Genomic DNA, 15163 nt, shown 5'->3' with positions numbered 1-15163 from the left:
TGGCTCATGAGATTATGGGGGCTGAGAAAGAGATAACAGCCAATTTCCCCAACATGCCAGTTTAAATTTTCAAGAGGCATGATAATGAAGTTCCCTCTGCTTTAATCCTTGGATGAAAGAGATAGCCCAAGTAACCTGATGATAGCAGATGTTATTTTCCTATTGTTCCGTCCCCACCTTACGAGGAAGGTCACTTTGAAATGACCAATCCACGTCTTGCTCTTTGTTTCTGCTTCCTGCAGCCTTTCTGTCTGGAAAGCCTTTGTTATTTGTAATAGACCTCAGAACACTTCTCTGACTCTGTCGAATGGTGTTTCCTGAGTCAATCCTCGCATTTGGCTCCCAGTAACCCTTACAAAATTATTTCTGTCTTGACAGACTTAATTTCGGTCGACAGTACCAATGTTGGCTTTTCTTCAGAGTTTTTATTTTCATCGTATCCTGGGCAGACTGGCCCCCCATCAGCAGTCTGTGGAGTACTCTGCTGACACCGATCACCTCTGTTCTGGATCACTTTGCATGCTGTACTGGGAGGAAGTGTTGAATGGGGCTTTCCTGGCAGCAAAGCCAGCACTGTGACACGCTTCATCATCATTATGTGAACTTGGCATTAGCCTTTTGCCAGAAACACCTGCCTGAAAGATTGTGGCAGGAAGCAACCGGGAACAAGTAAGAATCTACTTTAGCCTGTCACTCACTTTGCTCAAATTAAACCCATTTGCATTTATAAAATATATTAGTTCTGTTCAAAACCTGCCATAGAAATGGAAATGGTCTTGGGGGAAGAGCCTGTTCCTAATCAGTGATCTTAGAGGATGAGGCAGCCACTGACTTTGAAACCCAACTTAGATTTCTCTGCAGGAAACCTCAGTTGCAAGTTTCCAAAGGTAATCGGATGTAAATGTCACTTGCCTTCTCCATGTCACTAATTACCAGGGTCCTGGCACTCAGAGCTGTCAGAGCTGACTCCAGAGCCAAAGGACAGAACTTCCTGGAAATGGTATGAAACAAAAGTTACAAAATAATAACTGCGAACCAAAAGCCATTCTTAAATCTTCAGTAAACTCATTTTGAATAGAAAAGACAGAAGCAAAGCTGTTGGTCAGTTGAAAGAGCTGTAAACAGTTAAGCCCAGAAAAACAATCAGGAGGGGAAAAGCTGGAAGTAATTTTTTAAATGAACCACTAAAAATTGCTACTGGTAATCGGTATCTCTGGAAACCAGCAGTGACCCACTGGATTGTCATCTCTCTCTCTGTACCAGTCTACGGACAGTGCCATCCCAACTTATCCCAGGCATTAGTCATCATCCTGGGGTCAGACAAGAGCCCCACATGATTTACAGATGCTCGGGGAGGTCCTCAAACTTTAATCCACGTTTCCCAGAGCCAGATTGTTTTAGGGTTAAAACGAGGTTCACTGGTTCAACATACGCAAATCAATAAATGTGATACACCATATTAATAAACTCAAACACAAGGACCATATGATCATCTCTATAGATGCTGAAAAAGCATTTGATAAAGTTCAGCACTCATTCATGACAAAGACCCTCTATAAGTTAGGTATAGAGGGAAAGTATCTCAACATAATTAAAGCCATATATGACAAACCCACTGCCAATATCATCCTGAATGGGGAAAAGCTGAAAGCTTTTCCTTTAAGAACAGGCACTAGACAAGGATGCCCACTCTCACCACTCCTATTCAACATAGTGTTGGAAGTACTAGCCAGAGCAATCAGAGAAGAGAAGGAAATAAAGGGCATCCAGATTGGAAAAGATGAAGTCAAACTGTCCCTGTTTGCAGATGACATGATCCTATATATCGAACAGCCTAAAACCTCTACAAAAAAACTGTTGGAATTGATAAATGATTTCAGCACAGTAGCAGGATACAAAATCAACACACAAAAATCAGTAGCATTTCTTTTCTCCAATAGTGAACATGCAGAAGGAGAAATCAAGAAAGCCTGCCCATTTACAATAGCCACCAAAAAAATAAAATACTTAGGAATTGAGTTAACCAAGGAGGTGAAAAATCTCTATAATGAGAACTACAAACCACTGCTGAGAGAAATTAGAGAGGATACAAGAAGATGGAAAGATATTCCATGCTCTTGGATTGGAAGAATCAACATAGTGAAAATGTCCATACTACCCAAAGTGATATACAAATTCAATGCAATCCCCATCAAAATTCCAAAGACATTTTTCTCAGAAATGGAAAAAACTATTCAGACATTTATATGGAACAATAAAAGACCACGAATAGCCAAAGCAATGCTCAGCAAAAAAAATAAAGCTGGAGGCATAACACTACCTGACTTTAAGCTATATTACAAAGCTATAATAACCAAAACAGTATGGTACTGGCATAAAAACAGACACACTGACCAATGGAATAGAATAGAGAATCCAGAAATCAACCCTCACACTTACTGCCATCTGATCTTTGACAAAGGCACCAAGCCTATTCCCTGGGGAAGGGACTGCCTCTTCAGCAAGTGGTGCTGGGATAACTGGATATCGATATGCAGGAGAATGAAACTAGATCCATACCTCTCACCGTATACTAAAATCAACTCAAAATGGATTAAGGATTTAAATATACACCCTGAGACAATAAAACTTCTTAAAGAAAACATAGGGGAAACACTTCAGGAAATAGGACTGGGCACAGACTTCATGAATACGACCCCAAAAGCACGGGCAACCAAAGGAAAAATAAACAAATGGGATTATATCAAACTAAAAAGCTTCTGCACAGCAAAAGAAACAATTAAAAGAGTTAAAAGACAACCAACAGAGTGGGAGAAAATATTTGCAAAATATACATCTGACAAAGGATTAATATCCAGAATATATAAGGAACTCAAACAACTTTACAAGAAGAAAACAAGCAACCCAATTAAAAAATGGGCAAAAGAGCTAAGTAGGCATTTCTCTAAGGAAGATATACAAATGGCCAACAGACATATGAAAAAATGCTCAACATCACTCAGCATCCGGGAAATGCAAATCAAAACCACATTGAGATACCATCTAACCCCAGTTAGGATGGCTAAAATCCAAAAGACTATGAACGATAAATGCTGGCGAGGCTGCGGAGAAAAAGGAACTCTCATACATTGTTGGTGGGACTGCAAAATGGTGCAGCCTCTATGGAAAATGGTATGGAGGTTCCTTAAACAATTGCAAATAGATCTACCATACGACCCAGCCATCCCACTGTTGGGAATATACCCAGAGGAATGGAAATCATCAAGTCGAAGGTATACCTGTTCCCCAATGTTCATCGCAGCACTCTTTACAATAGCCAAGAGTTGGAACCAGCCCAAATGCCCATCATCAGATGAGTGGATACGGAAAATGTGGTACATCTACACAATGGAATACTACTCAGCTATAAAAACGAATGAAATACTGCCATTTGCAACAACATGGATGGACCTCGAGAGAATTATATTAAGTGAAACAAGTCAGGCACAGAAAGAGAAATACCACATGTTCTCACTTATTGGTGGGAGCTAAAAATTAATATATAAATTCACACACACACATACACACATACACACACAAACCGGGGGGGGGGGGAGAAGATATAACAACCACAATTATTTGAAGTTGATACAACAAACAAACAGAAAGGACATGGTTGGGGGGTAGGGGGGGAGGGAGAAGGGAGGGAGGTTTTGGTGATGGGGAGCATTAATCAGCTACAATGTATATCGACAAAATAAAATTTAAAAAAAAAAAAAAAAAAAAAAAACGAGGTTCACAGTTAAAATTACGAATATGGATTTGTGATGTAACACCCATACTGGCTAGTACTCCCAAAAAAGTCCAAACACCCATAATGAATATTTATTTGCACTTCACAGAACATCATCTGGACTATGTGCCCACCAAGGTGCTTGTGTAGACTCAAGTCATCAGGGTAGTGAATGACCTGGCAGACCACCCAGCAGCCATACATCCATGTGGTTTTGGATTCACCATCCATCATGATCTACACAACAAATTTTTGGAAAGAGAAAATGCTTCTGAGTAAAAAATGGCTCTCACATGAAAAACACAGAATTAATAAAATTTAAAAGGTTTCTCATATAGAGGCATACACAGAAAATATGTTTGTTGATTGAAATGTGATTTAGGATAAAGTCTACAGTCTATTCCACCATTTTCTTACTCATAAATTTAGAGATTTGAGATAGTTCTCGGGAAAACTTTCTAGTATACTGTTGAGGACCTGCTGTATTTGTCTGCCTTGATTCCTACCTGTCATCTTCAGAATTCCAAGCCCTCTCCAAAGTTTCTTCTAAATATTTCAGAGATCCCACAGGAGATATCACATACGTTTATTCAATAAGTAATTACTGTGTACCTACTACATGCCGTATGCATAATAGAAAACAGAAATACAATGGTATTGGATAAAGCAGAAATGGCTCTGCATGCATGGGGTGCTCTTATGACATCCTTTCCCTTCTTTTCTGACTCCCAACAGAGCAAAGTATCTGATTCCCTGGAAATCTCAGACATTGCTGATGGTCACAACAAAATGCCATCCCTGTATTAGTTTCCTGTTGCTGCTGAAACTAATTACCACAAACTCAGTGGCTCAAAACAGCACAACTTTATCATCTTCCAGTTGGGGACAGATGTCAGCAGTCTGAACTGCGTCTTACAGGGCTAGCACCAACGTGTCAGCAGAACTGTATTTCTTCTGGAGGCTCCAGGGGAGAATCCATTTTCTGCCTTTTCCATCTTCTAGAGGCTGCCTGCATGCCACGGCTCCTGGCTACCTCACTCAAACCTCTGCCTTTATTACCACATCTTCTCTGAAGATGGCCCTCCCTTATAAGGACCCTTGTGATGACACAGGGCTCATCAGATAACCCAGGATGAACTCTCAAGATCATTGACTTAATCACATTTGTAAAGTTCCTTTAGCCCTGTAAGTCACACATGCACAGGTTCTGGGGATTTGGTCATGACCATCTTCGAGGAGCCTTTATTCTGTCTACCACAATTTCTATCTCTGATGAGGCGGCTGATAAGTGCTACCATGACCTCCAGTGCATGGGGTAATAGTACCACTTCATGTGACTGGAAAAAATATGCTTTCACAACCAGTCAACTTGTTCTTCCTGACAGTATTTATTAAATACCTGTTAGGTGCCAGCTTTATTCTCAGAGCTGGGCTTAGTGGCCAACAAGCAAGATAATGTGCTTGCTCTCAAAAAAAAGCCTATATTTCTCATTTGAGTGGGGCTGTCAGTAATCAAGCAAAAAATAGCCAATATGATTTAAATATTGATAAGTTCTCTAAAGGAATGAAGCAGAGAGCTACTACACAGTACTGGGGAGGTGCTGGCTACAGGAGACCTCTCTGAGGAGGGGGCTTGAAGCTGAGACCTAGATGATGCGAGGAAGCAGCTGTGAATAGAGCCAGAGAAGGAGCCCTCAGACAGAGGGACGCTACCACAAAGGCTGTGGGCAGGAATGGACTTTGCACATGGGGGAAGACCAGGGTGGCCAGAGAGCACGAAAGTGAGGGGAGAGCGGAGCAAGACAGAGTAGCAACACAGAAAGCCTTGGTAGGTGCAGAATTTTGTTTTTGCCATGGGAGCTACGGGATGCCAAGAGAGGGATTGTAATAGAAAAGTGGCCTGATCTAAAATGTTTAAAGAACTCCCTGGCTTAACGTGGAAGCAGAGATGTGAGTTTCATGGTAAATGCAGTAGCCCAGCAAGAGACAATGGTTGTTTGATTGTATAACGGAAGCAGTAGGTAGATTCAGGATATATTCTGGAATATGTTGCTCTGATGGAGGAGGAAGCAAAAACAAAGACTCAAGGAGAACACTTGGCTTTTTTCTGAAGAAGGTGGGTGGATGGTGGTACATTACTGAGGAAGAATGGAAAGACAGGAACACAGATGGATTTGAATGATGGGGTAGGGGGCAGAGGGAGCCAAGCTCATTTTGGATAAGTCAAGTTTGATGCCTATTTGACTTTGAAGACGAGATCCAAATCAGCAGTTAGATGGATGAGTTGGGAGCTTAGAGGATCAAGCAGGGAGAGAAATATAAACGGGGAGCCATCAGAGATGCAGGGACATCTGCATCCTCTTCTGTAAGTGACTCTAGATACTCTGCCAGCACCCCCACTGTGGTCGGTTCTCTGAGGCCCAGATGCTGCAAGGACAGACTGACTCTGAGGAGGAGGAGAAGCCCTCGGAGGAGGGGAGATATCCATGGCCTGGAAACCACTGAGCCAAATCAGCATGAACAAGACTCCACTTTTCTCCGGCCCATCCCAGGTCTCCCTGTAGGAATGGGGACCCGCCAGTGAAGATACCCACGGAGAGGGACTTCCCGGTCTAAAGGAGAAGCTGCACTCTGATACCCTTAAGGTGGGTGTCACCAGCAGCCAGGGTGCATTCAACCCAGACCACTTTTAAAATATTTAATTATTTGCTAATATTATAAATTTTAGAGGGCTTTTTCCCTCTTGAAAATTATCAAAAGACATGACAACCTAGAGTCCACATTCCCTCTTGACATCGGCTGCAACTGAAATACTTGCTTTCAAGGCACCATCACCTTCCTTCAAAATGACATTACCCCTGTGCCTTAAATATGCAAAAAGCCATATTGTGCAGAGTATGAAAAAAATCACTGTTTCTACCACTGGGCCAATAGAATCACGTGCCAAGTGTTGCTGCTCTGAAGTATTGCTGTATTTCTCTGAGTAAGATCCACTTGCTATAAAGGTCTAGTCCTCTATGAAGGAACTGAGTCATCCCCCAAGACTTAGGAACGTGGCCTTAAAACTGTCATGATTAAGTCTTGCATCACTTCTCCCACAATTTCCCAGTAAAAAAAAAAAAAAAAAAATTCTGCAGAAACACAGCTCAAATGATACCTTGATTGCAGTTTCTAATACACACTTTCTCAGTGACCTGCCCCCCACCAAATGCCTGCAAAGACAGAAAAAGGTGAAAACTCAGAACACTGCAGAATAAGCCTGAGAAGCAGCTGAAACCTATAATCTACTTGGAATTTCCTCCTACAAAGAATGCATTTTAAGAAAAAAATTATCCAAGTTTCGACAAATCATAAACTCCTATTTCTCTGAGTGAAAGTGTGATGGTCTTAAAGTTTTAAAACCATTTCATAAATCTATAATATCATTTACTGGCCCAGGCAACCCAGCCTATACTAACCATGTGTAGCCATCTCTCATGTTAACCTATCAGGTACTGATTTGAGTGTGGATCTCTTCCTTCCATCAAGGTTTGACCATCTTTAACCTAAATCTAGAGAATGGAAACATAACTGGATGTGGAAGTTATTTAGAGTGACACTGGTACATGTTGTCTTGGAGGTGAGTTCCATCAGAGATACCCAGATGTCAGATGGGAGCCCCTTGCTCTTTGAATATCTGGTTAAATCGACTCAGCCTTCCGTTCTATGGCCTGGGAATGCCATAGAACCATTTCCATGCACGCCAAGGATGCTAGCCTTCTCAAGATCATCTTTCTTCTTCTGGCTCAGAATGTGTTATCTTAGCAGCACATCAACTCAGATCCAGAAGGCCTCCTCTTTCTTATTTCAACAGTAAAAATTACTCATACAAAGTACTTGTGAATAGAGCAGAATTTAGTAGATTTACTTGGTTAGTGGCATAGGGAACAAAGGAGGGTTTACGTAACAGGACTGCACTAAATCAATTGGGTTAAGCTAAATTAACAAATGACCCCCAAATCTTAGTGGCTTCCAGTAATAAAGTTTTACTGTTTATTCAGCCTACATGCACATCATGGTCGGCTCTGGCTCTGTTTCCATTTTCTTCTTTGTGGGCCAACGCTGGCAGAGCATTTGTTGTCTGGAACACGGCCAGTCATCACAGAAAAGGGAATCACTCACCAACTCTTAAAGCTTTTGCTTGGAAAATGATGCATATCAATTTCACCCATGATTTATTGACCAAAGCAAGTCACATGGCCAAGCCTGAGTTCTAAGAATGTGGAGATGTATAATCCTCCTGCCAGGAGTGGTACCAAATATAGATGAACAGTAATACAACCTACCACATCAGCATTTTTAAATGCAATAGTGGATATGATCATCTTAAAATGCTTTGGCAAGACCCCAAGGGGCTCAGTAGCCCTCACCTCTACTGCCTCTCTTTCCCACCTTCCATAGCAATATAGTTCCTCATCTATATCGTGCAAAGCTCCTTAATTTGGGCTGTTGTCAATATATAAACCCTCTACACCAACTGCTTGTCAAAGTATTTCTTTCAAGCAAAGGAATACTGATGTCAACTGTTAATAATATTTTCTCTGCCTAATTATTCATGAAATCCTTATAAGTAGGAGTAGAGAAAAGCAGAAACTTGAATGCTGAATATGGCAATTTTGCATCATAATTTGCAACAATTTCAAATACCAGGAAAACCACAGTGGGCTTGAGAGGAAGTTGCCATCTTGTAAGAGCTGAGGCATGCCAAGTGAATGCTTTCTGGGGCTGGGAATTGGGTTCGGATCCACTCACAACCATCCACTCTCCTGTAGCTCTAGCTCAGAAAAATGTCAATAGTGGTGCCAGTGAACAGAGAACAAAACCAACAGCAATCTGTTGGGAAAGACCTATTCAACATATAGCTCATCTTTGTTTTGTTTTTGAGGTCGATAAAAGGGAAGAGCATCTTTTCATGAACTTATTGGCTCTTTTGATTAACTTCTTTATGAAGTGTCTGTTCAACGGATGTGAGGGCGATCTGGCTGCGACATCTGTCACCCCATTGATCGCCAGGGTTGATTCGGCTGATCTGGCTGGCTAGGCGGGTGTCCCCTTCCTCCCTCACCACTCCATGTGCGTCCCTCCCGAAGCTGCGCGCTCGGTCGAAGAGGATGACCTTCCCCGCTAGAGGAGAGGACCGTTCTTCGGTCAAGGGTATACGAGTAGCTGCGCTCCCCTGCTAGAACCTCCAAACAAGCTCTCAAGGTCCATGAAGTGTCTGTTCAAGTGACTTGCCCAATAAGAAAAAGTTGAATAACTCTACTTAAAAAAGAGCAAGAGATTTCATCAGGCACTTTGCAGAAATGAATGTCCGAGTGTCTAATAGGCAAATGAAAAGATACCAATGCTCATTTAAGAAAATAACAAAAATTAGCCAAAAATGGCTGTTTTGGTGAAGATGCAGTGCAATTGGGAATATAAATGGCTGCGAACACATTGGATAACTGTTTGGTTGTAGCTACTAAACCTAAACATAGACCAACCCTATAAACCTCCAATCGCACTCAAAGTCACGTACCAAGAGAAATGAGTACATTTGCCCATCAAAAGAGATGAACAGGTTTATCTATAACATCCAAAAGCTGAAAATAATTCTAACGATTATCAACAGAAGAATGGATATATAAATTTGGTATAGCCAAATAATGAACTACGTGGCAATAGAGAAAATAACAACTAATACACACATACCATGGATGATTCTTAAAGGTATATTTTGTGCAAAAGTGCATGCTGCATTTATTTGAAGTTCAAGAGTAGAAAAAATCTAATTGATAGTGATAGAAATAAAAAGGTGGTTATTCCAGAGTGAAATATTGATGATGAAAAAACTTTCATGGGTCTTGAAAATATTCTCTATCTTAATCTGCACGGTGTTTACACAGATGTATATATAAAGTTTTATCAAGCTCCATTTAAGATAATTGTTCTCTACATACCTACTGTATGTGTGTTAGACATCAATTCAAAAAATTCGTGGCTTTTTGTTTTTAACAAAGAATGGAAACCTTGCCAACTCCTATGAGAAAATACATTTTCCCATTTCAAAAATTATCTTGAAGTTGAAAGGTTGTAAACAAACCATTTGGGTGCATCTCGGAAGAATGGGTAAGAACTGATCAGGTAAAAAAAGAAATCACGTTTTGAAGGCTGGGAAGCGAGACCCAAGAGGAACCATTAAGAGCGCTGCCAGCAGTACAAATCCAGCATGAAATATGTGCGAAAAATCCTGAATGATTAACATCTTTAGAAATACGCTCTTGGATTTCCAGAAAATGGAAATCATTAAGGAAATGAGAGGTTGTCTAACAGGCCTAGTTCAATGACTCACTTACATGAATTAGTATTTTACTCTGGAAAATAAACAAAGAAACTGGCACTCTGTTCTTTCTGAAGATGGGATCCAGCAGTTTCCGAAGGGAGCCAAAGAAATCTGGCTTGAATTTTAGCGTCTATATCTTCGTCCCAGATGCACAGGCAGAGGATTAATAAAAACACATGTCAAATTGCTTTCTCTGTAACCACCAGCAGCATTCTTAGTTTGTAAGAATGGAGTCTTGGGTTCCCTTATTATCATTCTTGCTCTCTTCAGTTGTCCCTGGGCAGAATGCCTGTGGGATAGGGACTAGTGATTTAAAATGTCCTATTCATTACGCTGAATGTCAGCCTTTCAAGCCAGACCAAGAAGCCCTGAAATATGCAGGGGACAGGCAGAGCACAGGCATTCCTCGGCTAATAGCAGACTATTGTTCCACCCGCTCGCGACAGCACCTTTGCCTCTGGAGCAGGCGCTGACAGAGGCAGCCTTGGGAACGCTCATCTCACTTATCTCGTGGGAACAGGCTAGATGCTATCAGGTCCTGCTCGTAACATCTCTATGTAACACCACTCTTCTTCCGACGGCCAGAGAAGTAGGTCAGAGGGGAAGGCCTGGGTGAGCCACAGCCCCCAGCTCTGTCTCACATGCACATCACATCATCTCGATGACGCTGACATTTCCCCTTCTGGTTTGGCTCCTTTCCATCACTGGTTATAACGTGGGGACCACCTTGTGGGTTCAGCCTAAATTAGGAAGGAAGATTCATCTTTTCAACTGCCTGCTTGATTTGAAGATATTGTGGGTCTTTATCTCTCAACTGCAAAAACCTGATAAGAATGCAGAGCGATGTGAGAATTTGTAACTGATTACAGTCATTTTTGAGCTAAACAACTGAAGAGAGAGAGAAAGGAGAATGATGGCTGATTACTGCTATTGTATGTGTCTCTTTATCCTTTCATGTCTTTGGAACTTGCCATGAAAAGAGAGGAAAACCCCATTATGTCTCTCGGATTTGACTTTGGTAGACATAGGGTCAGAACGGACCCTAATATTTCTTGAATATGGGACTTCAGGAGAGTCTCTCACACTTCATGGATCTAGGATATTTCATCTGTAAAAGAGGGTCCTCCACAAGCAGGCCCCATGGGTCCTTCTCATCCCTGACATCCTAGAATTCTATGAGGTTTTGCATTTTTTTTTTTTTTCAGATTAAAATTCCAGGAACTTGGAAGAGAACAGCACTTTGCAGACACAGCAGGCTCTAGCATTTTTATCCTCACTCTGCTGGACACAGCTCACCTCTGCTCTCACCTACTAGTCTTATGAACTTGGCCTTTCTTATTATGATCCTTAAGCTGCTTTCTCATCTGTAAAATACGGATGTTGTCATAGTTTCTATAAAGCCAGGTAAGATGCCTGACTTAAAATATCAGCTGTTACCGTGACTATTCACCATGTACTTGAGCACAGACTCTGGAGCCAGACTTCCTAGGTTCAAATTCCAGCCCTGCCAGTTTCTGTCTGTGTAACCTTGGGCATGTTGCTTACCCTCCCTGCCCCTGGTTTCTCATCTGTAGAATGGAGAGAATACCACTTACTTCAATTTCATTGGTTTGTTGTGAGGATTAAATGGATTAATATATATAATGTCCTTAAAACAGTATTCGCCACAGGTGCTATATAAGTGTTTGGTAAGTTAAAAAAAAAAAAAAAAACTAAACATGCATATGTTTGTATGTATACACACACACACACACACACACATACATACATACATACATACATACATACATGTATGGGCACAATGTGCTGGCACAATAAATGTTCAATAAACATTGAAGGTGATGATGATGATTTCCAGAAAAACATTTTTTAAGACTAGAGGTGAAGCTTTAGAAACCAGTTCCTGTGTGTAGTGCTGTGTTGGCGGTGGGGATAAAAACATGAGGATATGTTAGAGAAAAATCTAGGAGGCCAAGACAGCAGACCTGATCATTGAGTGTGCTTGTCCTTGGGGATGGAGCTACAGCAGAAGCAGAAGGCAGAATCAAATGATGCCTCTGGATTTCTCTTTGGGCAACATTGTAGATAGTTGTGGTGTCATTGGAGAGGAAATCCTAAGGAAGGGTCAGATTTGAAACAAAATAAAACAAGGTCAAGTTCAGATATGTTGAGTTGGAGGTGCCTGCAGGACATTCAAAGACAAAGGAAAACCTCTTATCAAACAGGCATGGAATCCTGGCCAAGATGAAATCCAGCAACCACATGAACCATTCTATTTTACCTGCAATAACTTATACTCAGTTTTCAAAAAAACTGGAGAGAATCCGTGGAAGTACTTGTCCCCTGTCACCTGCCTGGGAGGCTCCTTGGAGGTCTGCAGGTCCAACTTTTCTTTAAATTAAAGATGTTTGACATTGTTCAGCCATTTGTCCTTTACAAAGTGCTCTTACATCTCTAATCTCATTTGAGCTTGTGAAAATGTCACCCACCCCCATTTACAACCAGGAACTGGAGTTGGGACTAGACCCAGTTCTCCACTTTGTCCTAAGCTCTCTTTGCTGTTATTTAATTAGCGCCAGCTCATAGGCACTACCTTAGTTATTTAACCCACGTTGTCTCATTTAATCCTCAGATCAACTGAGGAGATGAATGACGTCAACTTCATTTTCAAATGATGTAAAGAAATTTACACCAGGTCACAGAGGTGCCAAGTAACAAATTTAAGATGAGTCCAAAATCTGTGTTGTAGTTCTGTGCCTTTTGTAGAATTTATTATAATAATGTTAAGATGATAATGTAAGTTTCTTTAAGACACATTAGTCTTCCTGGGTTCCAATTCAGGCAATGTCTTTTACTAGCTATGGGGCTTTGGGAAAGTTACTTAACTTCTCTGTGTCTCAGTTTCCTTACCTATAAATTGGGAAAATAATGACATCTGCCACATAGGGCCATAATGAGAATGAGTTAAAATGGGTAAGAAGTTTGCAAATACCCCAAAATTCAGTAGGTTTCTGTTAATGTTAGGTATTACCGTGGCTATAATTATGTTTACCACAGAACCCATTTTCTTCAGAAGTGGAAATCAAACTTTGAAAATCAGTCTGCTCTAAACCAAGACCAGTAATTATTTTCTTATTTAACTGATTCATATTATTATGAAAAAAGAAAGATTCAAAGCTCTTATGAAAAACAACATACACAGGTTATAAAGGAAAGAAGGAAGGAAGGAAATCAAAACTAGAAAATAAAGGCATGACTTGAAGTAGTCATGGATCACTAAATTCATGTCATGAAGTCTAACACATCTGCAACATTTGGGCTACTAATTCAGCTCTGAATTTCCAACAGTCACTCCAAAGAAGGAACTATAATCACAGAATACAAAAGATACAAGAAATGTTCAGGAAGGCACAAGGAGTCTTTATGATGACTTCTAGGAGGAACTACTCCCGCTGTTCATAATTCAATGAACGATATGCTCACAAGTGTCCCCATGTAGAACCCAGCCTGGTCAACAGGTGTCAATCTCTTTAGAAGTCACTGGCCTAAGAGATTCCACAAGAAAGCCGTGGATCCACAGCACTGTGGTGAAGATGTTCTTATTTCCAGCATGGCCCTGGGCCCCTTTGGCCCCACATGAAGGCCTTTCTTTCACTTCTGCATTTGTTTGGTTTAGAGGTTTGGCTATTAAAAAAAAAAAAAAAATAGCAGTGTCAATGATTGGATCAGGCATCAGATATGAGTTGGGTAGCGTTTGAGGTCCCCTGGGCTTCTCTGAGGCCATCAGTGTGTCGCCTTCATTATTCTTGAGGGGACCGTGCTGCATAGGAAAGAGCAGACTTTGCAGTCAGGTAGACACCATCCGTCGGGTCCCCGCATGTCTCGGACCCCAGGAGAGCATGCTGTTCTCCACGCTCTCACCGTGGTGCTCCAGGGCCATTAACCCACCCTCTAGTGCACCCTTTGGAATGTCTAAGAATGCTGGGTCCATCAGAGTGGCTTCAGATGGGTAGGACGGGCCTTCATTTCTCCCAAAATCATGATCCCCTTGGTGCTCGACTCTATCTAGTTGGTTTTTCTAGAGAAAAGCAGTGTGCCTCCTTTTCCAGCTGTCTCCCCTGCTGTTGGTGCCTCCCCACCACCAATAAGCACAGCCCCGTCTCTGGCCTTCTCCAGATGACCCACAGACTTCTTTCCCTAGACATCTCCCTTATTGCTAAGTGCAGTTTGTGTATAATTCTATCTAACCCCTGAAAGGATTTAAATAGGTGATGCTGAGACACTGCTTTTTAAAAGCCATAAAACCATTAAAATAAGCCTTCCATATCTCTACTGTAGATACAATCTATTCCCTCTCTGAATTCTTCAAGCATCTTAATTCTTTTAAATTACTTACCACATTTTGCCTGGTTCTGTAGTTATTCAGATTCACAGCTTAACAGTTGTTTCTAAACTATGACTTTCTTGAGGCAAAATGCATACAAAATTCATGTAAGTGATCCTTAAATATCTGATGAATAAATAAATATTTAGAAGACATTTTTGGAGGGACTAGGGCAGTGGGACGGGGCATTATTCTGAAGGAGCTCCTCATGTCATGGGTGAGATAGATCCAGGAACATGAGTGTCATTCAGATTTGTAAACACAATGAAAGAGAAGCTAAGCGCCCGTAGGAGCAGGAGAGGGGGTGCCCAAGGCAACATTGGCAAATAAATTATTAATGGCAATAGTAATAAAAAGGAATGAACAAGCCATGGAAGGAGGCTAATGGGAAGCACTGAGAGGTAACATAACACTTAGTGCTGAACAACCTAACTGCCAAGTGGAAAAGGGAAATTCAGTGCCATGCAGAGCTCTGGGTGTCAAATGAAACACACCAGTTTACAGGGAACACAGACTTTTATCCTTGTTTGGTCTGATTTCTGCCAACTCTCTACCTAAGGGGCACAGAGTTACGTGATGAAAACACAACAGACATAACAGTTTTAAATTGTAGAAATGACAAATTCAAAGGCATATTGTTGATCTC

The sequence above is a fragment of the Cynocephalus volans genome, chromosome 14 (assembly GCF_027409185.1).
Source record: "Cynocephalus volans isolate mCynVol1 chromosome 14, mCynVol1.pri, whole genome shotgun sequence".
NCBI classification, from domain to species: domain Eukaryota; kingdom Metazoa; phylum Chordata; class Mammalia; order Dermoptera; family Cynocephalidae; genus Cynocephalus; species Cynocephalus volans.
The sequence above is the reverse complement of the archived record's forward strand: the minus strand, read 5'-3'. Positions refer to the sequence as shown.